The sequence below is a fragment of the Pleurodeles waltl genome, chromosome 12, assembly GCF_031143425.1.
Source record: "Pleurodeles waltl isolate 20211129_DDA chromosome 12, aPleWal1.hap1.20221129, whole genome shotgun sequence".
NCBI classification, from domain to species: Eukaryota; Metazoa; Chordata; class Amphibia; order Caudata; family Salamandridae; genus Pleurodeles; species Pleurodeles waltl.
In genome coordinates, this window is record NC_090451.1 from 103,794,763 (window position 1) to 103,820,280 (window position 25,518).

The 25,518-nt window shown below is 46.4% G+C and overlaps 1 protein-coding gene across 7 annotated transcripts in view; it reads left to right on the plus strand.

The window, feature by feature from the left end:
- Window positions 1-25,518, plus strand: part of LOC138267723 (beta-galactoside alpha-2,6-sialyltransferase 1-like) — a 206,286-nt gene that overhangs the window by 89,189 nt on the left and 91,579 nt on the right. For 2 of the 7 annotated variants that reach the window (XM_069216888.1, XM_069216890.1), the window contains exon 2: window positions 24,580-24,738. The exons of the other annotated variants lie outside the window; for them this stretch is intronic. The gene's annotated coding sequence lies outside the window, so the exon portion shown is untranslated. The remainder of the gene's footprint in view (window positions 1-24,579; window positions 24,739-25,518) is intronic. 7 annotated transcript variants of the gene reach the window in all.

Consider the following 25,518-nt stretch of genomic DNA (forward strand, 5'->3'; position numbering starts at 1 on the left):
TGCTTTTTGAGAAATTACTGAATAAAGCAGAAGAGATAAGATGCACTCACCCAACATGGAACATTCTAGTGACGGGTGACTTCAATACCCATTGAAAATTCACACTTCTGAGCCCGATGAGCAATTAGCAGCTGAAAACACTCTATGGTCGGTTTTGCCTAAACTTCCACCAATACGGAAGAGATCGGACGCAATGAGCAAGCAAATGGTCGAGGCACTAGAACATTTGAGCATGAGGGTTTTAAATGGCAGGACCAAAGATGATATGCCGCCTAGTTGCATCCACTATAGCACAAAGGCTGCAACCACGCTATCAACCGTGAGGAAATTTAAATTCAAAACTACAGGGAGTGCAGAATTATTAGGCAAATGAGTATTTTGACCACATCATCCTCTTTATGCATGTTGTCTTACTCCAAGCTGTATAGGCTCGAAAGCCTACTACCAATTAAGCATATTAGGTGATGTGCATCTCTGTAATGAGAAGGGGTGTGGTCTAATGACATCAACACCCTATATCAGGTGTGCATAATTATTAGGCAACTTCCTTTCCTTTGGCAAAATGGGTCAAAAGAAGGACTTGACAGGCTCAGAAAAGTCAAAAATAGTGAGATATCTTGCAGAGGGATGCAGCACTCTTAAAATTGCAAAGCTTCTGAAGCGTGATCATCGAACAATCAAGCGTTTCATTCAAAATAGTCAACAGGGTCGCAAGAAGCGTGTGGAAAAACCAAGGCGCAAAATAACTGCCCATGAACTGAGAAAAGTCAAGCGTGCAGCTGCCACAATGCCACTTGCCACCAGTTTGGCCATATTTCAGAGCTGCAACATCACTGGAGTGCCCAAAAGCACAAGGTGTGCAATACTCAGAGACATGGCCAAGGTAAGAAAGGCTGAAAGACGACCACCACTGAACAAGACACACAAGCTGAAACGTCAAGACTGGGCCAAGAAATATCTCAAGACTGATTTTTCTAAGGTTTTATGGACTGATGAAATGAGAGTGAGTCTTGATGGGCCAGATGGATGGGCCCGTGGCTGGATTGGTAAAGGGCAGAGAGCTCCAGTCCGACTCAGACGCCAGCAAGGTGGAGGTGGAGTACTGGTTTGGGCTGGTATCATCAAAGATGAGCTTGTGGGGCCTTTTCGGGTTGAGGATGGAGTCAAGCTCAACTCCCAGTCCTACTGCCAGTTCCTGGAAGACACCTTCTTCAAGCAGTGGTACAGGAAGAAGTCTGCATCCTTCAAGAAAAACATGATTTTCATGCAGGACAATGCTCCATCACACGCGTCCAAGTACTCCACAGCGTGGCTGGCAAGAAAGGGTATAAAAGAAGGAAATCTAATGACATGGCCTCCTTGTTCACCTGATCTGAACTCCATTGAGAACCTGTGGTCCATCATCAAATGTGAGATTTACAAGGAGGGAAAACAGTACACCTCTCTGAACAGTGTCTGGGAGGCTGTGGTTGCTGCTGCACGCAATGTTGATGGTGAACAGATCAAAACACTGACAGAATCCATGGATGGCAGGCTTTTGAGTGTCCTTGCAAAGAAAGGTGGCTATATTGGTCACTGATTTGTTTTTGTTTTGTTTTTGAATGTCAGAAATGTATATTTGTGAATGTTGAGATGTTATATTGGTTTCACTGGTAATGATAAATAATTGAAATGGGTATATATTTGTTTTTGTTAAGTTGCCTAATAATTATGCACAGTGATAGTCACCTGCACACACAGATATCCCCCTAACATAGCTAAAACTAAAAACAAACTAAAAACTACTTCCAAAAATATTCAGTTTTGATATTAATGAGTTTTTTGGGTTCATTGAGAACATGGTTGTTGTTCAATAATAAAATTAATCCTCAAAAATACAACTTGCCTAATAATTCTGCACTCCCTGTACTCTCCACAGTGATCACTCATACCAACATATAGAACTGGACTTGAATGCCCCATATTTCTTGCCTTCTGAACTAGGAAGTATTGCATCTACCAACTTAAACCGTCTGATTTGGTCAGAGTCTTCATTACCGTGGCTGTGTGAAAAGATAAAAACCCTGTTTCAGTCTGCAACACTCCAGGACTCACCTGCAGTGGAAGTGTGGGCCACCTTTTTAATTTTGTTCTCTTCACTCAGCTCTGCAATGTGCCAATCACCAACACAAAGGCCCTCATTCTGACCTTGGCGGGCGGCGGAGGCCGCCCGCCAAAGTCCCGCCGCCAGGTTACCGTTCCGCGGTCGAAAGACCGCGGCGGTAATTCTGACATTCCCGCTGGGCTGGCGGGCGGCCGCCTTCAGGCCGCCCGCCAGCCCAGCGGGAAAGAGGCTTCCACAATGAAGCCGGCTCGGAATCGAGCCGGCGGAGTGGAAGCTGTGCGACGGGTGCAGTTGCACCCGTCGCGTATTTCACTGTCTGCACAGCAGACAGTGAAATACATTTAGGGGCCCTCTTACGGGGGCCCCTGCAGTGCCCATGCCAGTGGCATGGGCACTGCAGGGGCCCCCAGGGGCCCCGCGACCCCCCCTACCGCCATCCGGTTCCCGGCGGGCGGACCGCCGGGAACTGGATGGCGGTAGGGGGGGTCGGAATCCCCTCGGCGGCGCAGCTAGCTGCGCCGCCTTGGAGGATTCCAATGGGCGGCGGTACACTGGCGGGAGACCGCCAGTGTTGCCGGTCCGACCGCGGCTTTACCGCCGCGGTCGGAATGCCCATTGGAGCACCGCCGGCCTGTCGGCGGTGCTCCCGCGGTCCTCCAACCCGGCGGTCATGGACCGCCAGGGTTGGAATGACCACCAAAATCTGTTGGTGTCCTCAAGTCTATCAGAGAAAACTTTAAAATTATGAAAGGAATTGAGGCACAAACTCAGAGTAATAAAAAAAGGTCCTTTCACAGAATCTACATGTGTCCAAATAAAGGCCCTTCCAAAAAACTATAAAAGTCAGGTATGGTGTGAGCGCATTATGATGGAGAACAACATCTGGCTTAAACTGCTCTATAACAAAAAAATGGCAAATTCCACAAATTCCAGGGCCTTTTGGGCAACAGTTAAGGACATTGACCATCAGTCAAGAGTAATTAATTGTTCATCAATTCCCGAAAATAAATGGGCGGATTACCTGGCCAACATCTTTTATAAACAAGATTTACCCCTAAGTAAATCCACACCTGAAGGACCCTGCAAGTCCTACGGACCTTTGTCAGATCAACGTTGGGTACAGCGCTAAGGCAATCTCCCAAGTAATTAGGACAGGGCATAGGGATGGTGTCCCCATCCCCAATGGCCTCCAGCAGACAATATTTAAGGCTGATCCGGAGTACTGGTCAACCTCACTGGCAATCCTTTACACTGAAGTACAGCACAACATAATCATCCCTGACAGCTGGAGAGGATCTATTATCAATCTGATATTTAAAGAGGGTAACAGAACAAATCCGGCCAACTACAGACTGATTGCTTTAATTGACAGTGAGGCCAAATACTTTGCCTCGCTGATCTCAGATGATCTGCTTCACTGGTCCAATTCAAACAACCTCCTCCCCCTGAACCAAACCAGCTTCCGGAAGGGTTACAGCACAATGATCAATATTCTAGCACTAAGTGACATTGCCGACAAAGCAAAACGCCTAAAGAAAAAGCTACATTTATGCTTTGTAGACATCAAAATCGCCTTTATCGGGTGGACAGAGCAATTCTTTGGCACAAATTGCGAAGCTGGGGCCTGCAGGAACGGCTTCTCCATAGCACTGAAATGCTATATGACAAAACCTGGGTGCAGATCAAGGTAGCAGATGGTATGAAAGTTTCAAGGAGGATTCCAACAAATATAGGCTTAAAACAATGATGCGTTCTGGCCCACACCTTTTTAACCTTTTTATGGCTGACCTCGCCCCAAAGCTAGACACGACCAACTCACACTCTCAGAGGATGGGGAACCTGCTCATATCACACCTCGCATATGCTGATGACATTGTTTTATTGAGCCACAGGAAAATAGGTCTACAGCGGCTAGTTAGCACTCTGGGCGATTTTGCCACGTTAAACAAATTAGAAATCAATACTATGAAGACAAAAACCATGTCTACAGGATACCTCTCTAACTCTGTAAATAAAAATAAGTTGCGCAGCATTAGCCTTGAAAAGACTCGCTGCTATAAATATCTGGGCTTTACTATAGAAAACAAGGCTAACCTTGCGCCGCAAAAACAGCGAATTGCTCAGAAATGTAAAGTGCTGACATTTGCTTTTTGCACCCCAGCCAAAAAGTAAAAATAGACTTCGTACAAACCTTTACTGTCCGTCATGTTGGCCAAATTCCTTCCAGCCACTACATATGGAAGTGCAGCACTATAGGGGAAAGACGCTTTGCTCCTGGATCAGCAACAAATAAATACTATAGGGGAAAGACGCTGTTCTCCTGGATCAGCAACCAATAAAAATCTACAAACAGGTTTTCAATCTTTCACGTACTGCTTCCACTGCCCGATTTATGCTTGAATTTTGCCATAAACAACAACAGCTGGACAGGAGAGTACATACGATAGAGACCTGGTACAAAATAAGAGGAAACAACACCAGCCCTTTAGTCATGGCTTTATGGAATTCAGTAAGCAATGACTCAAAGTCAGTATATAACAGGTACTTGCATTACTCGCTGCAAGAGACACAAATTACATACCTATGGGACTCTAATATGTCATATCCCCTTCTGTGCTGTGAGTTAAAAAAGGAAATAGGTTTGCAATCTTTGCTAGATGATAAACGCAAATTTGCACAACGTTTGCATGCCTGGCTTCTCATGCATACTTACACCACCTTGGCACCATCGCAATATCTGATTTCAACATTTTCAGTATGCGTCAAACTCCACCTGCTCGCAATACTGCTAGGATTCCTCCCATCAAGAGCGGACCAACCACTGTGGAAGAATGGGGGAGAGACGTCATGCAGGCTATGCAATGCTGCCAGGGAGGACATGGTCCATCTGATCTGTATCTGCCCAGGATAAATGCCTAAACTTGCAGCCTGTGACTGTTAGTATACCATAAAGATTTAGTTCTTGCCCTTGAAAACTGCAGAACCAGGTGCATTGAAAAGTTTGCGTTTTTTTAATAATTGTTTAGTCACTCTTATTATTGTTTTAGCATAAATTCAAGAATTTTATAGTGGACATTGAGGCCCTCATTTTGAACTCGGCGGGAAAAACCGCGAGTTCGGGGCTGGCGGTCAACAAAAGGCCGCCAGCACGTAGAAGACACAGCGGCCACATCATGATCATTCAGCTTGGCCGGCAGGCGGAAACAGTGTTTCTGCTAGCCAGCCCAGCTGAATGCAGGGCCTGTACATTGATGCCGGCTCCACATGTAGCCGGCGGCAATGTAGCAGTGCAGCGGGTGCAGTAGCACCCATCTTGCATATCACTGCCCGTATATCGGGCAGTGACATGTGCGACGGTGCTGTGCACGGCGCCCCTCCACTGCCCATGCCAAGTGCATGGGCAGTGCATGGGCCCCCAGGGGGGCCCAAGGCACCTATTCCGCCAGCCTTTCCCTGGCGGGGTAAACCACCAGGAAAAAAATGGTGGAATCAGGTACATTATCCGGCAGGTAGCAGCGCTGCTTGCAGTACTACCCTGTCAGATATGTAACTCCGCCATCGCCAGGCTGCCTGGCGGCGGAAGCCTGGCAGTGGCGGAGTTACTCCAGTGGCGGTTCTGCCACGTATATTATATGGTGGTCTGGGCTGCCATGCCGGTGGCGGTAATTACCGCCACTGCCGGCATGGCAGCCCAGACTGCATGTTCATAATGAGTGCCTGAATCTTAATTGTGTTTAGTTTTATCAAATATTTGGTATCCCCCATATGTTGTTAGGCCGGCAACTTAAGGGCAGGTTTTTTTTTTTAATGTCTAGCTGTAGTAATTATGTAATTAGTTGACTATTTTCCTAAGATTTTAATTAATCATGCAACTAAATAAATAAAAATAAAATAAAAGATGGTAATATTGTATGCATCCCATACTTTCATCTCAAGTGAATCGAATGTCATGCAAGGTTTTTTAAAGTAATCATGTTTTTTTGCTAATGCTTATTAAGAGTGGGGTGTGACAAGAAGTGCAGACATGTGTCTCCCAAGCAGCCTTTAACTTTGTTAAACATATAATACTTCAGCTGGATTTGCACCTGCATTCATAAAACAGGGCACGGGCACTTGTGTGTAAGTGACAAAAGCTTTGTGATTCCACGTGTGCCATCCTCTCCTCCTCTGACAGCCTTTTTCACTCTCTAAGCCAAACATTTTTAAAATACTTTACAGGACTCACCCAGCACAATTTTCTCGCCCTCTCAAAAGCTGTTTCCCTACCATGGCTTCAAAGGGATCAAGTATCAGCTACATTTTCAGAATGTGTGACATTTCCATGGTTTCAGTGTAGATATGAGTGACATCCAATGACCGAATGTGTGACACTTACAGTAACACTTTCCTTACAATTAAAGAATGAATATCAGGTATTACACTCTGCTGAGCAACCAGAATATCTAAAAAGATCTTGAAAGTGTTGCATTGCACCTGATATGAAAGGTCACTTATCTCCTACCCCTTCCAGAACCTCTAACCATGAGCCGGTGTGCTTGATTCAGAGATATGGCAAATCTGGCTGCCACGATAAGCTGTGCTTGTCTTTGTAGTCACATGAAGTTTCATGATGACAGACCTACGTTCTTTTTGATAAATTATGTGAAGGTGTTGCATGCTAAGCTCTGGAGTTATTGAGCACAATAAAGGTTTGCACTTCTGTCTGACTGCGTATTACTGAAAATATACAGTTTGAAAAAACTTGTTTGTAATAAACACTATGGGCCTTATTACGAGTGAGGCGGTCCACAGACTACCACACGTGGTGGCGGTCAGGACCGTCGCTGTTGCAGTGGTCCGACTGCCACATTACAACCCTGGCAGTCAGACATCCAGCTCTGCCGGGATCCATGATCCCGGCGGCCTGGCATTGACAGAGATCGTAATCCGCCAGGGCAGCCCTGCATGCAGTGCTGCCCTGCAGATTTCAAACAGTTACGATGCCATTAAAAGGATAGAGGTGAACAAGTTCAGGGGGCCACAGGGGAGGCACGTGGCATTAGCAGTGCAGGGGCCTCCCTGCCCAGCACCATCGCAATGTTCACTGTCTGCAGACAGTGAACATTGCAAGGGTGCTGGTGCACCCTGCTGATTACAACATTGCCGCCGGCTCAATTACGAGCCAGAGACAATGCTGTAGCCTGTTTCCCGCTAGGCCGCATGGTAGAAACCGAGGTATCTGCCCACCGACCTAGCGGGAAACTCGTAATATCCCCGGTAGGGAGATCGCTGCGAAGGAAGGTGAGTTTGGCTGACAGGCTTTCCCGCACAGCAAACTCGAAATCTCTGCACATTTTGTAGCAGCCTAGCTTGGGTAATACAATTTTATAATAATGACTTTGTATTCACAGTGCTTCCAGTTGCAGCCTGGGGCCTTGTACAACTATACCAAGTCACTATTCAATACTGTGCCACTGTTCATCAGTGTGCAAACCAGTGTTCAAGTTTGTCTCTCTGGTCACAGCACACACACATTTGCTGTGATTGCAGTAAACAATTGAGTTTTCGTGAGGCAAACATCAAAGAAAGGGTGCATTTCCCCATCAATGTCTGTGACTTGCAAGATTTTTCTTTTATTTAAAGTGTATGCTTATTTATATGTGGTTACCTGAACATGAAAGTCCAAAATATTTTGTCCTTTAATCCATGTCTTTGAGCCCGCTTCCACACTCTGACAGACACCAACCTCATCACATTTCTTCAGTGCTCTGTTGGACTTTTACCTGTGCCACCAGCTGTTGTCCCCACTGCAGGCTGAGCCACAGAGTGCTTGTGGCCAGGAGTCATGCAGTGAGCTGCAGGCGGAGCTGTACGTGGTTGCCAGAGGTGCTGCTGAGAGAGGATTGGCTGGCATGCCTTGTTGATGCATTGCCACTCACTGGCACCGCACAGCACTAGACTGCTCTCGCTAGTCTGTCTCAGTGAGTCCCCCCATGACAGCCTCAGTTGGGTCCCCACTAAGGCGCTCTGTGACTGACTGGGGGGGCAGGGACATCTTAAGGATTTTGGGGACCCTGGGCCTCACATATTTTGGGGGGTCCTTTTTGGAACAGCTTTGAATTTAAGATTACATTTCAGCTTTGTCCTTGTGGCCTGGTGGCCTGGTCACTGACACTGCATCGGCACACTGGTCCAAATTTTAACATGTTTCCAACTAATATTCAGGGATAGTGATGTGTTTTAAGCATTGTAATTTAACAGCAGTTCACTAATATAATTGGAATTAAGTTCTGCACTGACAGCCATTTGCACTATGTGAGGTCCTGTGTTGATCTAAAAGGAACTTTTTTATGAATGTTGCATGGTGTTGAAAACCAAATATTTCTCTGCAAAATGTCTCTTAACAGACTCCCACGCAATTTTCTTACTTTAAATCATCTAGCACCTTCTGTCTGTCTCTGAATACCCATCTGGGTGGTTGACAGAACAGCTCTTGTGCATTCCCTCTAGACAGCCACACAAAAAGGGAGCTTAGGTGTGAATGATGGACCAATAACATCCCGATGGCCCACCCTAGGCAGGATGAGATGGAGGAGCTGACACATATCTGAATGTGTCCTGAGCCTACAAAAAGGGCTGCATAACTCCCTGTAGGAAGGGCAAGGACTCTGTGCACTTCAAAGGCCTCTCTTTAAAGTCTTGCCCTTGTCAAGGCACCACTGAGTATAAGAAATGGACCCCAAACCCTGCTAACTCAGTACAATTCTGGACATGAGGACATTCTGCCAGGGAGAAGGACTGCTGTGCTGATGAAGGGACTGCCACTCTGCTGGACTTTGCTGGACTCCTGCTCTACTGTGCCTGCCCTTCTGCCCTCCTTGCGTGGGACCGAGAAGGACAGGACCTGCATCTCTACATCCCCAGAACCAAAGTGACTCCAAGGGCTTGCTGGCTTACCTCCTGATCAGAAGTCTCAGGGACATCAAAGACTCCATCCCACAAAAGCACCTGGACTTTGCTTGCTGCATGTCTTGCCGTGCCAAGTGGGGCCAATCCAGCCCTGGGCCCTTCAAAGTGGGTATAAAGTGCTGCAACTGCCAGAATGGGGTTATTGACCCTGTTGCGCCGATCAGAACAGGTGCATTGCCTGTAATGCAGACGCAGCACCTTCTTCACAGACATCGCATCGCTGGCTGCACGACTCATGGACAATGCATCGCCTACATTGCTAAGGACATGGCAACAATGCATCTCGGGTTGCACTGCTTGGAACCAACGCATTGCCTACATCCAGATGGATCAACAACTGCGCCTCACCTCCTCTGCTCCATGCATTGGGCCCCATCGACAGCCCACCATGGTACTTTTTTTGTGGGACAGGGTTGGTCTTTGTATCCAATACACACTCCATAGCAGCTGGTCTGACTTTTATTATTTCACCCTGTGTAGCACGACTAGATTGCCCCTGTTAGTGCTTTATGCTTTTAAACATTATATTTGCAGATAATATTTTAAAAAATCATATCTCAACTTCTACTTATTGTTTTTTTGTCATTTTGGTCTTTTTTTTCATTGAATTGTGCTCTATTTGTCTAACCTGGTGTGGATTATTATTGTGTGGTGTTTTCACTGTTTTATTGTTTTAAGTGTTGCACAAATACTTTACACATTTCCTCCTAAATTAAGCCTTCCTACTCTGTGCCAAGCTACCAGAGGGTGAGAACAGGTTAATGTAGGATGTGTATCTGACTTACCGTGATTAGGATTGCAGTCCCTTCTTGGACATTGGTGCATACTTCTGCCAACTAGAGACCCACTTTCTAACAGCTCTACTTAAGAATCATGTCCGATGGCTGGTCTTGCTCTCTGGGAATGGTGTTAGCCTGTAGGAAAGTAGCCTCGTTTTAGCATGGTTACCCCCACTTTTTGCCTGTTTGTCAGTGTATTTGACTGTGTTCCCTGGGCTCCTGCTAACCAGGACCCAAGTGACTATACTCTCTCCCTTTAAACTTGGTTACTTAAACCACATACACCCCACATTTGGCATACTAGTGCCCCCATGCAAGTCCCTAGTATATGGTACCCAGGTACCCAAGGCATTGGGGTATAAGGTGATCCCCATGGGCAGCCCATACAAAGTGTATCTGCAGGCCTGCCATTGCAGCCTTCGTGAAAGGGTGCATGCACCCTTTTCACTACAGGTCACTTCATTAGGTCACTGTAAGTCACCCCTACGGCAGGCCTTCCTGGCCCAGAGGGCAGGATGCAAGTACCTGTGTGTGAGGGCACCCCTGCACTAGCAGAGGTGCCCCCACGAACTCCAACTCCATTTTCCTGGACTTTGTGAGTGCGGGAATGCCATTTTATGCGTGTACTGGACATAGGTCAATACCTATGTCCCGCTACATAATAGTAACTCCGAACCTAGGTATGTTTGGTATCAAACATGTCAGAATCATACCCCAATACTGTTGCCAGTATTGGAAGTATGATTCCATGCACTCTGGAGGCTCCTTAGAGGACCCCCAGCATTACTCCTACCATCCATCTGGGGTTTTCCGGGCAGCCCAAGGTGCTGCCACCCCTCAGACAGGTTTCTGCCCTCCTGCTGCTTGAAGAGCTCAAGCCCAGGAAGGCAGAACAAAGGGTTACTTTTGGGAGAGGGGGTAACACCTTGCCCTTTGGAAATAAGTGTTACCTAGCTTGGGGAGGGTGGCTTCCCCAAGCCACAGGTATGCTTTGAAGGGCGCATTTGGTACCTCCCATGCATAAACCAGTCTACACTGATTCATGGACCTCCAGTCCCTGTTCTGGCACGAAACTGGATAATGGAAATGAGAGTGGCCACTCCCCTGACCATCACCACCCCAGGGGTGGTGCCCAGAGCTCCTCCAGAGGGTCTCTAGGTTCTGCCATCTTGAATCCAAGGTTGACAGGGACCTCTGGGACCATCTGAGTGGCCAGGACAGGCAGGTGACATCAAAGCCCCCTCCCGATAGGTGGTCACCTGGGTAGGTGACCCATCTTCCTTTCAGGGCTATTTAGGTTCTTTTTCTTGGGTGGGTCCTCAGATTCGGCTTGCAGGATTCCAGCAGGACTCCTACTCTACTTCCAGACACTGCCTACACTACACCAATACGGGATACCTGGACCTGGTATAAGATGTAAGTACAGTGGGTACCCACCACACACCAGGCCAGCTTCCTACACAGCCCTATGCTAGGATGAACTATTCCTCATCTTCTGTATGGTGGGGAGTCAAGAAATACTCAGAAAACTATGACCGATGTGTTGAATCCACAAATCCTGAACACTCATAACCTTCCTCATTGACACTGGAGCATCAGTCAAATGAACAAAAGGCACTTAGATGAACTGAGACCACAACCGACACTGCAACCAAGAAAATTACAATATATTCACATACAGGGTATGTGACCCTCCTTCTCTTAAAAGGGGTGTTCAAAATATCTGTCTCACATGTTAGCACAAAGTGTCATTTTATGACAGGGTGTTTGTTGTACCACAGGGAGTGGAGACCCTGCTCAGGGTGATCCCCGGCAGAGGAGCATAAACTGATACAGTTCACCAGTCATCCAACCACAATGCACAGAGGAAGTACTGACTGAGGGGGTCATTCTGACCCCGGCGGTCATAGACCGCCGGGGCCAGGGTCGGCGGGAGCACCGCCAACAGGCTGGCGGTGCCTCGCAGGGCATTCTGACCGCGGCGGTTTGGCCGCGGTCAGAAGTGGAAAACCGGCGGTCTCCCGCCGGTTTTCCGCTGCCCATTTGAATCCTCCATGGCGGCGCAGCAAGCTGCGCCGCCATGTGGATTCTGACACCCCATACCGCCATCCTGTTCCTGGCGGTTCGCCCGCCAGGAACAGGATGGCGGTATGGGGTGTCGTGGGGCCCCTGGGGGCCCCTGCAGTGCCCATGCCAATGGCATGGGCACTGCAGGGGCCCCCGTAAGAGGGCCCCACAAAGAATTTAACTGTCTGCATTGCAGACAGTGAAATTCGCGACGGGTGCAACTGCACCCGTCGCACCTTCCCACTCCGCCGGCTCCATTTGGAGCCGGCATCCTCGTGGGAAGGTTGTTTTCCACTGGGCTGGCGGGCGGCCTTTTTGGCGGTCGTCCGCCAGCCCAGTGGAAAACCCAGAATCACAGCAGCGGTCTTACGACCGCGGAGCGGTGTTCTGGAGGGGGGAACTCTGGCGGGCGGCCTCCGCCGCCCGTCAGGGTGAGAATCACCCCCTGAGTGTCAAAGTCTCTTCAAGGGGTAGGAAGGTCCAAGCAACACTAGTGTCGCTGCACACAGGCACAACAGAGAAGCGGGTAGTGCTACACCATCACCATATTCCCTTCCACGGTCTCAAGGGTTTAGAGGCTGAATTACAAAAACTTGAAGACTTGGGGATCATTGAGAAAGTTTCAGTCCTCACTCCCTGAGTCTTTCCCATGTTAGTGGCAAGTAAACCCAAGCAATCTGAAAGCATCAGAATCTGTTTTAACATGAGGCTACCAAACAAAGCCATAAAAAGTGAGCTGCACATCACCCTAGCAATTGATGACCTCATCAACAGACTCAATGAGGCTCATTGGTTCTCGAAGTTAGATCTAAACTCCAGACACCATTAGCTGAAACTTAGTGAAGAGTGCCGATACATAACAACATTTTCTGCTGGCGTAGGCCTGATGATGTTACTGTTGTCTCAACTTCAGCATATTCTCAGCAGTGCAAGTATTTCAGAATGTAATCAGAAACGTTCTGTCAGGGCTAGTAGGTGTCATAAACATCTTTGATGATATTTTCTCCTACAATCCCTGAAAACCAAAATAGACTGAAGGCAGTCACAAAGAGAATTGTAGACACGAGACTGTCCCTCAGCCCGAGCAAATGGTGATTCCTACAACAGAAGGTTGAATTTTCTGACTAAATCTTCTCAGGAGAATGGATAAAGGTTGAATCAGAATGGGCAAAGGGAGGCTGCAACCCCACAATCCATATCCAAAGTTTACAGATTTCCAGGCCTAGCTAAATACTGTGGGCAATTCATACTGAATTTTAAAACATTATCTGGCCCACTGAGAGAAATAAAACAAAACGATGGCTTCCTTGACATAGGTAAAGACAGATGACGAGGCATGTTGCCGCATTATAGAGGCCTTACTGCACAACGCCACTGTGACATATTTCGGCCCTGTCAAAGACTCTGATGCAATACCCAAGAATTGATGAATGGAAGCTGATCGCCTTCATGAGTAGGATGCTCTCTGGCACTAAAAGAAACTGCGCACATCGATAAAGAGGCACTTGCCATCAAATGAGGTTGCCCCCATTTTCACCTTTGACCATACAGGTAGCCCTTCAAAGCAACAATGGACCATAAGCTCCGTATCCCACTATTCGCTGGCATGCGACCCCAAGACCCTCCAAATAGAAAAGTGAGTAGTCACACTCCAACTCCACTCCAAAAGTATCAATTGACACTCGGATATAAGCCTGGGCGCATAAACCCAGCTGATTACTTATCGGGGCACCCCAGGAGAAACAAAGCCATGCGGATGGATGCCAATACTTGGGCATATGAATATGCTGGGTGGATTGTCAAAATAAACTGTCCCAAAAACCATTGAACTGAGTAAAGTGGCAGAAGATGCGGACGAAGGCTCCTACCTCCAGCGGGCTCTTCGAGCTGCAAAGGCTAAACTGGTGGGAAAATGTTTCTATGTGATGCTAGTGACCGTGCTGAAGAGAGTGCTTGAGACATAAAGGCAGCTCAGCAACGTGGAGCGTGGTATCATACTTCGAGGACCGCAGCTAGCTATCCCTCGCACTGTCTGAAAGTGGGTCATGTCCCGCACTCAAGCCGAACACCCAGGAAAAACAAAAATAAAGTGTGGCTTCCTGCCATGGACACGTGCGTGGATAAACTTGTAGCGAGCAGCCAGTGGTGCCATGCCGCCGATGCTCTTGATGGACCAGCATTAGTGATCACAGAGAATCCCAGTGATGATCTGTGGCAGGACATCAGTGCAGATTTTGGATCCGTCCCAGACAGACGCCACATCTTGGTGTTGTCGGACTTGTCCTCCACGTTTCCTGTTTTACAGATACTCACCAGCACAAACTTTGAAAATACCCATAGCTGGCTGAAGAAGATGTTAGCCATTTTTGGCTTACTAGAAACACTAAAAACTGATAATGGCCCAGCATTTCAGGTTTGTGACTTCAAATATTACCCAGACTCTCTGAATGTCACCCACCATAAACTCACGCCTCAGTGTCCCAAGACCAATGGTGAAGTCGAAAAACTTCAGAGGACTTTGAACTAAGCCATCCGCATAGGAAAGGAACAAGAAGTCATGGAGATGGTACTCAACAGGTTCCAGGAAGCCTATATGCGGACAGTGCATGGCACCATACGATGTTCAAGCGCCAACATCATCTGAGGGCGGGCTACACAGGACATGATACCACATGAGACATCCTGGACTCCTGCACCCCTAGACTTAGGCACCAGCCACCAACAGAGAACAAGCAGCAACATGAAAGCAAGTCGACCTCAGCAGTCACGAGAATCGGACTGTTGGTGAATTAGTTCTAGTGCGCAATAGACTGAGTGAGGGCGAATCCTGTCTACCATTGAAGGAATGCCCCTGGGTGGTGATGCAGTGACAAGAGACAGTGATAAGTGATGCAAGAAGTAGGGAGGAGGTCCTCAGAAAGGCATGAACTTTAGAAAGTGTAGGGGTGATCCACTGAGAAGTAACAGAAGCATCAGAAGCAGGAAGGCTGTGGTGGCACAAGCCTGGGAGAACCAAAGAGGCCAGGACAGTTTATCCATAGCATCTGAGACCACACATTTGACAACCATGGAGATTGGAAAATTATATTTGTTAAAGAATATGATACTCTGAGTGGGAGAGCAGTTTGTTATGTTTGATGTTTGTTAACCATGGAAAAAAGGAAGCTTTTGGGGGATTTTGTAGTAGGTCATGTCACCCACATGGTGACATCACACATATAAGGTTGCATCCTGTCGCTGGAGGCGGAGTCATGGTAATTGTAATTGTACTTATATAGTGTTTACTACCCCTCACGGGCCACTGATCAGTCATGTGCCCCAACACAACGATGTCTATATGAATCTGACTTTAAGTCTTGGTTTCGTTTGGTCTGCAGAGCCTGTAGGAGCCACACGTGACTGAACCCTGCTGACCAGAGAGGAGGAACACGCTAGCCATACTGAGATCCTCTGAACTGACAGATAGTGTGGCTTGTTGTTTTATTGCTAAATGAGAGATATGTTTTTGGACAAATCGACTTTGGCAAGAGAGAGCCCTTTCGAAAATCCAAAAGCATTTGAAAAACTTGCACATATTAGCATCACTTGGTTTCCCATATCAGCATCACTTGGTTTCCCATATCAGCATCACTGGGTTTCCCATATCAGCATCACTTGGTTTCCCATATCAGCATCACTAGGTTTACCATATCAGAATCACTTTGTTTCCCATATCAGCATCACTGGGTTTACCATAACTGCATCACTGGGTTTACCATATCAGCATCACTGGGTTTCCCTCTGAGGCTCAGCAAGGGAAGAAATTCTCCTTTATTCGAGTGGAAGCAGCTGGAGCCATTTTTGTCTGATGTCAGAGGTGATCGTGGTGATGCTGCTCCTCCTCCTACTGGGAATGATCATGAGTATCAGGTCAAGCGATCCTGGACGCTCGGCCTCAGGGATCATACCTTCCTGAGAGAGATGGGGCAGCAACATAGGGTCCTGGCTCCTTCGCAACACCCGTAGGGGGGCTTCATTCTATTTTTGTTGCCTTCTCTGCCCTTCTCCTTGTTTGGCCTGCTTCCAGACCTCGGAGACTGAGATGTTTTAGTCACTATACAGTGCACTCTTATTATTGTAAAATATTCTATTTATTGCTGAGTAGAGTCTGGCGTTGCCACTGGATATGTGCTTTTGAGTGGTGCATTTGGAATATTTTGGCTCTGTGTTGCGTTATGCTCTAATAATGTGAGTTTAGAAATAAAAAAAGATTGCCATTTGGATGCCCGTTGGGGCTTTTAACACTTTACAAATACTTGATGAGGACGGGGATTCTGATAGTGAAGGGCAGTAAAAGGTCCTGACTCTAATTAGTCTAGCAGTGGCAAAGTTAGTACTGTTGTTATAATTTTACGGCAATTGTTAAAACATTCCACCTTCAGGAAGAATCTGTTTGCTACTGAGGGGCAGACTTATCATTTTTTCACGTAGCCCATGCACCCTGCAAGGTAATGTAGGGTGACGCAAAACCTAGAAACATATTTAGAAAGCCACGCGTGGCCACCCTGGTGTAATGCAAGGCAGAACAAGCCGAGTAGAATGGCACAGAGTGCCTTGGCATAGAGTGAAGTAGTGCACCGTAGAGTGGAGTGGTGCAGTGACATAGAGCATAGGGTGCAGAATGGAGTACAGTGACATAGAGTAGATTGTTTCAGAGTAGAGTGGAGTAGTGCAGGGTAGAGTGCAGTGGCATAGCTTAGTAGCGTAGAGTGGATTGGTGTAGAGCACAGTGGCATAGAGCGCAGGGTTGGCGAGTATATTGGCGTGGAGTGGCATAGAGTGAAGCGGTGCAGAGAAGAGTGGCGTGGCTTAGAATGGAGTGGTGTAGAGTGCAGTGGGAAAGAGTGAAGTGGTGCATAGTAGAGTGTGGTAGAGTGCACTGGCATAGAGTAGCGTGGTGCACAGGATTGTAGAGTAAGGTGGCATAGAATGCAGTGGCATAGAGTGCAGTGGTGCACAGTAGATTGGAGTGGTGTAGAGTGTAGTGGCGTAAAGTGTAGTGGAGTAGAGTGCATTGGCTTAGAGGGCATTGCCGTACAGTGCAGTAAAGTGGCATAGAGTAGAGCTGTGTAGAGTAGAATGCAGTGAGTCAGAGCACAGTGGCATAGAGTTCAGTGCTGGAGAGTGCATTGTTACAGAGTACAGTGTTGTGGAGTGCAGTGGTGCAGAGTAAAATGGTGTTGAGTAAATTGGTGTAAAGTGCAGTGGTGAAGAGTGGTACAGAGTAAAATGATATAGAGTGCAATGGTGTAGAGTAGAAAGGCATAGACTGCATTGGGGTAGAGTGTTGCAGAGTAGAGTACAGTGGCATACAGTGCAATAGGTCAGAGTAGATTGGCGTAAAGTGCAGTGGCATAGAGTGTATGGGTTTTGAGTAAAGTGGTGTGGAGTGCATTAACATTGAGTGCAATGACATTGAGTGCAGCAGCTTAAAATAGAGTGGCGTGGATTGGCGCAGGATAGATTGCAGTAGCTTAGAGTGGACTGGCATAGCGTGGAATGGTGCAGAGTGGAATAGAGTGGCAAAGAGTAGATTGTTTCAGACTAGAGTGCAGTGGAATAAGGTGCAGTGTCGTAGAGTGCAGTGGGTCAGAATATATTAGAGTGGTGTAGAGTGGATTGCCACAGAGTGCAGTGACATAGAGTGGAACGATGCAGAGCAGAATGGTATAGGGTGTTGTGACATGCAGTGAATTGGTGTAGAGTGCAGTAGATTGGTGTAGAATAGAGTGATGCAGTGGTACAGAGTACAGTCATATAGATGGTAGTGGTGCAGAGGAGAGCAGCCTAAAGTTCAGTGGCAGAAAGTGCAGTGTTGCAGAATAGAGTGGTGTAGAGTGGAGTGGTGCAGAGTAGAGTGGAGTGGTGCAAGGTAGAGTACAATGATGCAGAGTGGAGTGATGCAGAGTGGAGTGGCATATAGTGCAGTGGCGTAGAGTGGAGTGGTGTTGAGTGTATTGGTATGGACTAGAGTGGTGCAGAGTAGGGTACTCTGGCATAGAGTGCAGTGGTGAAGAATGCAGTGACAAATAGTAGAGTAGCATAGAGGTCAGTGGCAGAGAGTGCAGAGTTTCAGAGAAGTCTGATAGAGTGCAGTGGTGTATACTAGAATGGTGAAGAGTGCATTGCCGTGAAGTGCAGTGGTGTAGAGTGGTGCAGAGTAGAATGGCATAGAGGGCAGAGGCGCAGAGTACAGTGGTGCAGAGTAGAACAGAGTGGAATAGAGTCCAGTGATGTAGAGTACAATAGTACAGAGTACACTGGGTATGGTGGACATGCCATGCTGTCTTTCACTGGCAGATGTAAGCAGTGCTGTTAACATCACAACACATCTTCAATTGAAATGACTATTACACTTGCAGAGACAGACAGTTTTACTTATAAAAGTATACAACATACAAGCAATAAAATGTGGAAATGTTATCACCTAGTGTATTGATTTGTTTTGATCATATTATTAAAATATTTGTTTCCACCACACTTCAGAATTACCGAAAAATGTGCTTCTTTTGTGCTTTTCTAATTTTTATATATTCTGAAGATATCTGCACAGTTATTTTACAGACATTTTTTTTTTTTGTGTGCTACAAAAAAATAACATTGTACAGCCTTCCTCAATCACTCCCACGGTACCCAGCATGATTGTCACATAAATCCTCTCTCTTTGAAGTCAGAGAAAGAAAAGTAAACATCAAGCTCTCTGGAAGACAGAGGGCGTAATTACGAGTCTGACGGTCACTAGACCGCCAGACTTGCAGAGGTGGTCTGGACCGCCGCGGCTTTGATGGGCTGACCGTCAAATTAATAGTTTGCCCGTCGAACCACCAAAATACCACTGTCTCTGTCAGGATCAGTGTTGCCGACAGGGGGTCATGGTTGTAATCAGCCAAAGCGGAGCTGAAGTCAGCCCACTGTGCTGATTACAACCTTGTTCTCCACCAGCTTTTTCATGGCAGTCTGACCGCCATGAAAAAGCTGGTGGAGAACAAGTGCAGGGGGCCAAGGGTGGGGCCCCTGCACTGCCCAAGCCATGGCACCCTTGAAATGCACACTGTCTGATGTGCAGAAAGTGTGCATTTCAAGGGTGCTGCTGCACCCTGCGTGTGGCAGCATTGCCGCTGGCTCAATTATGAGCATGGCATGGGCAGTGCAGGGGTCCCTCTGCCCAGCACCCTTGAAATGCACACTGTCTGCTGTGCAGACCGTGCGCATTTCAAGGGTACTTGTGCATCCTGCTTGCGGCAGCATTGCAGACGGCTCAATTATGAGCTGTGAACAATGCTGCTGCATCTTTCCGCCGGTCAGCCCAGTGGGAAAGTTGTAATGGGGCCAGTAGGGAGACTGTCAGCTCCATGGCAGTCTCCTCGTTGGGATTTTGGCAGACAGATGTTTCTGTCTGCCAAATTCCTAATGACCTCCAGAGCAAATGTGACAAGATAAGAACTAGAATTAAAGGCCTGTTTACAGAAATCATGTACTGGTAGAAGAATACAGTAAATAGGGACTGGGCAACAGAAGGGACAAACTCAAGGTGAACAGCCTAAAACAAATAGAGACAGCAAATATTAAGCAAGCACATGTGAGTTACAAACAACAAAGCCAAATCAATGGGTTGAAGATTTTCACAGGGAATCTTTCTGAATGTCCCCAAGATGGTGTTAGAAAACCAGAAAGCTGCACTGTCTGGTTAGGCTTCAACCTAAAAAGGCATCAGTAGGGCAAATGGTGGTGGATGCACTCCCCGAGAGAGGAGGACGAAGGAGTGGTGGAGGCAGTGTGGGTCTCCCACACATCTGGACTTTGCTACTTCTGCAGCCGCTGCATTGGAATACAAAAGGATGGAAAGGCTTAAAGGAGTTGGGGGGGGCACATTGGCCATTTTCCCCTCAGTAGGCCAGTTCTGGCCAAGCAGGCGAAACAGGAATTTGATCATAATTTGTTAACTGAATAGGAAGATTCAGTCATGTCCCTCTTCAGCCATGGGCACCTAGAGCTTCCACCTTCTCTGCACTTGTGTATGTTTTCAGATTTCAAAGGCGCCAGGGGCTGGTACTTGAATAAGATTTTGTGTAAAACGCACTGTATTCACTTTTCAGCATGGTAAGGCAGCTTCTAATTACTTTAACAATCGTTTAGGAATACATTAGACAGCTCTAGAATATTTTAAAATATTTTAGATGTGGTTTCTTCCTGTTTATGTTGTGTTAAGCTTAGAATCACTGGAAGCAAAGCGGATGTCTGGGAGAGTCATTGTCCGACTTCCGGACATGCCATGCCGACTTCTCACTGGCGGATGTAGGCAGTGCTGTTAGTGTCTGCCCCTTGTAGAGACCCCTCCGAGCGAGGCCCGCAGCATCCAGCGATAGGCCTCATCTTCGCTCGTCGCTCTTGCAGCGGAAAAGGGCGATGCAGGCGGTAAGGAGACCCAGAAACCTCGCATGTGGCTCCGGGAGATTTGCATGAAGACCCAGGAGACTTGGGTGGAGTCATGGGAGACCTCAAAAACTCCCTGTGGGGACTGGGGTACTAAGTTAAAGAGTGTTGGTAAATTGAAAATCCTAAAATTTCTGACTGAAGAGTGAAATATGGAGGAAAAGTCACACCAAAAAAATGTCCTTCTCGATACTATCCCCATGCTGGTGAGAACTCCTCTTGTGGGTGCTTCCTCCAGAAGGTGGACGATTTACGCGTAACACCCAGTATTAGAACACGCAGTAGGACACTCTAGAATGGTGCTGTCTTCATCCTGAAACAGCACTGCAGGCTCGTGACTGGATCCCTTAGTGAGGCACACACCAGATGCTGCATCATTAATATTGTGCTACCGTAATACCGTACCAGATATATAAACGACCAAAATATCGCCAATGCAAGTATATATAGGTAATTATAGATTTACTATACATAACTCTACCTCCTGCATGCAGACAGTGTATATATATATATGGTAAAGGTACAATATTGAAAACTCCATATTCTGACATACAGTCCCTTATTAACCCAATGGTGCTGGAAAACTTCTTGTCGATTTTCATCCAGATTTCCATCATCAGCAGCTCTAAAACAGCCTCTAAAACTTTATAACAAATGAAATCTCACTTCTCCCTCAAGTATGGAAGCTGCAGCATTTGTAGTGCCGCTGTGCTTAAAAAACACAAGACACAGGCCAGATTTATGATGGTTTTGTGCGGGCACTAGCGCAACACAAAGTAGTGCATCGCAGCACATGCTTTTTACTATCCAGTGAAGGTGTTTGCACTGGAAACATGTCCTTTTCACAGTGCAAAACTGCTTTGCAGAGTCTTTGCGTCAAGGGGCATTACTGGTTGGCTCAGCGCAAACACCCATATGTTTTTATGCAAGGCCCCACCTCAGATCCAGCTTAGCATACAAAATTAAGGCCAATATTTATACTTTTTTTGCGCCGCATTTGCAGCATTTTTTAACGCAAAAGCGGCGCAGACTTACAAAATACAATTGGGCCAGATTTAAAGAAAAGTGGCACAACGCAGGCTGCGCCAAAATTGCCAGCGCTGCGCTGCGTCACTTTAGAAACTAATGGCGCTTTGGCACTTCTGTGTTTCCTGCACAATGCATTTCAAATTATTGTTTATGTGCAGGAAGGGCCACCTTTCCGCACATAAACAATCATTTCTGGCATTTTGCTCTTTCTATGCGTACTGCAGAATGCAGCACACATAGAAAAAGCAAAAAAAAAGAGGAATAAAAGTATTCCTCCTCGTTGCGCCCTGCTAACGCCACCCCTGGGGGTGGCGTTAGATTTTGGCACTGCCTCAGGTTTACGAGATTTCATAAATCTGAAGCAGCGTCAAAATGCAATGATTGTTGCTGTGGCACACCCACAGCAACACCCATTGCACGCTCCTCCCACGCACAATTCTGGGTGGGAAGGGGCCATATTTACAAGGTGGCGTTAAGCCACAAAAAGTGGCTTAACGCCACCTTATAAATACAGCACTGTGCTTAGCGCCTCATCAGCATCACTAAAAGTGATGCTCCTGTGGCGCTAGGGGCCTTTAAATACGGCCCAATTATATTTTGTACGTTTGTGCTGCTTTCGCGTAAAAAAATGGCCCAAATGTGGCACAAAAAAAGTATAAATATGGGAGTAAGTGCCTACCCAAGTAAAGGCAAACGAGGCACTGCGGACTGATTTATACTTTTTTTAGCGCTGCATTTGCGTCCTTTTTTGATGCAAAAGTGGCGCAAACTTACAAAATTCAATTATACTTTTTAAGTTTGCAGCGCTTTTGCGTAAAACAATTACGCTAATGCAGCGCTAAAAAAGTTTAAATCAGGCCCTGCATGTGTGGTGCAGTGCCCAGCGTACATCTAGTCCGTGGAAGCATTCTGAGTTTGCACACTGAAAGGATTTGCCTCCAGTGCAGATCCTATGCTAGGCAGCACACAGTCACCTCTCTACTATGGTGCAAAACTGCATAGTGCAATGCATCCTTGCTTGAGCACCAGCACAGGGGATGACACCCGAAGCAGGCCAGTGCTTGTTGCCCTGCACTGCACTGTGTTTTGCTTTATGCAGTGCAGTGCAACACATTTGGGTGCTGCTTTATGAGACAAATTAGTACCTCTTGGCTCATCTCCCTGAGTTTCCTGACTGCTGGTGAAGAAACACATCAGGTTGCAATTGCCGTACGTGACATTTATCAGTTAAAGCCAGGCTGTCCAGGTCATCTCCTTAAACAAATACACAAAATACCTCTTTACTGGAAGGTGCTCATCAGAGGACCAATGCCTGCTCAGCAATTTCTGCTTTAATATGATTATAGTGCACTGAACACAAAAATCACCACCTGCTGCATGATTCGCAGATTTCAGCAAAAATGTATTTCTTGGTCACACAGATCATAGGTCACTAAAGGAAGCATCACGCTTGGTCCCGTTCAGGGACAAGACCTTTGCAGGGTTTAACTGGTCTCCCGTTAGTTGCCTAGTACTGTATTCAGGTGTTCCACTGGTGTGCATGGGGTGCAGGGGTGGGGCAGTGTGGGTCTACACTGAGGAGCTTCCAATGGGCTGATGTACAGTGAGCCTTCAGCTCCTGCCAATCCTAAATACTGCTGTCATTTCTGGGCATGCTCCCTACAGTTTCACTGCCCTCCTTACCTTCTGGCATCCCCACTAATAGGAATTTCACTGTCCATTTTCATAACCTGCCCTTCTCTGAGTGGTAGTTGCATCTTACTATTTCATCTCCCCCTCAACCTCCTGTTATACTTTCAGTGATTTGGTCCACCTTCTTTCATATCATTATGTTCTATTATTTTCTGCTGTCTTCTCCTTATGTATATTAGTGCATTTGATTTTTCTTTTTCTACTTTTTCTATCAGTTTTGACTTGTTTGTTTGGTTTATAGAAGTTATAATATCAATACTCCAGGGTATCAGCGACGGCCACTGCAAATCTCAAGGGAGGGGGGGAAGGTGACGAGGACATGGGAAATAATAAAATAATAATTTAAAAAACGTTCCTGCCCTGCCACTGGCCACCTCACTCCTCTTCTCTCCTGGTGTCCCAGCAGCCCCTGAGACACCAGCACAGGCTCCCCCACACAATCATGGTACTGCTCTCATGCTTTACCTCGCATGAGAATAGCATCAGGATCGGTCTCAGTGGCTTGGTCTGCTGCTCAGACAGTGCACTGGAGTCAGTGCTGTTTCTCCAACCCATATGTGCAACATAGCCGGGTTGGAAAAACCTAAGTGTGCACGTCAGTTTGGCCGGCCTAAGATGGCCGGCCAAACTGACATGCACGCTTAAATGAACTTCACCACACTCCTCCTCCCTCCTCCCATGGCCCAGCGCCGCCTCTCCCTACACATGCTGGCTGAGCCAGCAGCTGAAAAATAAAACAATATTAAATAAAATATTGTTTTATTTTTCAGCTGCAGGCTCTTAGCTAGCGGGGTGACGCTACTTTGCCATTGCGGAAGAGCAGCCTCTGCAGAATATCATGAACGTAATTATATATATAGAAAAATACCAAAAATATATGAAAATGTATGAAACATGTATATCCTCAAGGTATATAGATGTAGAGTTAAGAATACTTATCCTTATTTACCAACCTACTTCATATTTGAGATATTGATATGTTTGCCACAATTATGACAGCACAATATTTTTGTTCTCATTATTCTGCCATATAGCAATGCATTGTTCTTACTCAGTTCTGCCTTTTGTATCTCCTCTCTTAATTTTCTGAATCATTTGGGTCTGTGAAGTCATTCAGAACCTGATCTAGAAAAATACATTCTCCCTCATTGAGTGCTTTATGAAATAGATAGAACCAACCTTTCCTTCAGCCGCTTGTCCCTACTTTCCGCTTCTCTTGCTTTCTCCTTCCTGCATTTGCTTTATCCCTGGCTCCATTACTTGTCCGCTCTTTTTAGTTCTCTCTGTCACTTTTCTGTTGTCTGATTCTCCTTCTTGCTTCTTCTCACTCTCTTTCTCACACTCAGACAACTCTCACTATCTCCCAGCATTTCTCTGTCTCCCCCCTCTGTCACTGTCTCTTTTACTATATCTCTATTCTGCATTGCCTCTCTGCCCGCTCTCACTCTCATTCGTTCTATCTTCTTTATTCTGTGTCCACTGGCGTAGCAAGGGTGCCATGGGCCAGGATGCAGGAAGGAAAGTGGGCCTCCTCTTCACTGGCTACATAAAAAACAGTCATGATTGTGGATCATTGGACCCCGGAGGCCACTGGGCCCTATTGCCATTGTACCTGCTGCACCAATGATAGATACATCCCTGTTTTAGGTGAGTTTAATTTCTTAGGAAATAAGTATTAATTTACCATGCTTAAATTACCATAACTACTTCATACCAGGCTGCACTGACAATCCTTCATGAAATGCTGCAGAAAAGTGCATGTTTATTTTAGGTGCATGAGCTTTCCACAAGCATGTGTCTTTCTCTCTTTCATAAAAGCAACAGCAACAGCCATGGTCTCTGATTAAAATAAATGTATATTATATTCTGCACTCCAAAGAAAGGAAGAATGTTTCTGTTTATATTCAAGCTCCGCTGGTAGTTAAACAAGATATTGTATTCTTATGTTTCATAATATATGATTTAATTTTAAGTGAATAAGTACAGCTTTACCCAATAGGATGCTATAGGAAGTAAGAGTTTCTAGTGGTTTTGCACCAACTAAACACTTTATTTGTTGTCTTGAATTTATCATTTTAATCTAACCCTTCTATGTAATGTCATGCAATGATTATGTGTACCTTCCGCTCCTGAAACATTATAAAAGAAGTGCTTTTTGAGGAACAGACACATTTTTGTTCATTTTACTTTTAGGTACAGAGCAGTGATCTTATATCTTTGGAGCCTTTTTTGTGGCAGGCCTTATGTCAGTCTGCTCGATAATTAACTTGTTTGATTAACTACCTACATTTGCTTTCTGTAATGATACTACATTTGTTCAAGAAGCCACCCGATTATTAACTTCAGTATCTTGTAATGTGCAGATTTTATTGATAGCGTTGATCTGAGTCAATGAGAGCCTAAGAAAGTCCCATTACTGCCTAATGA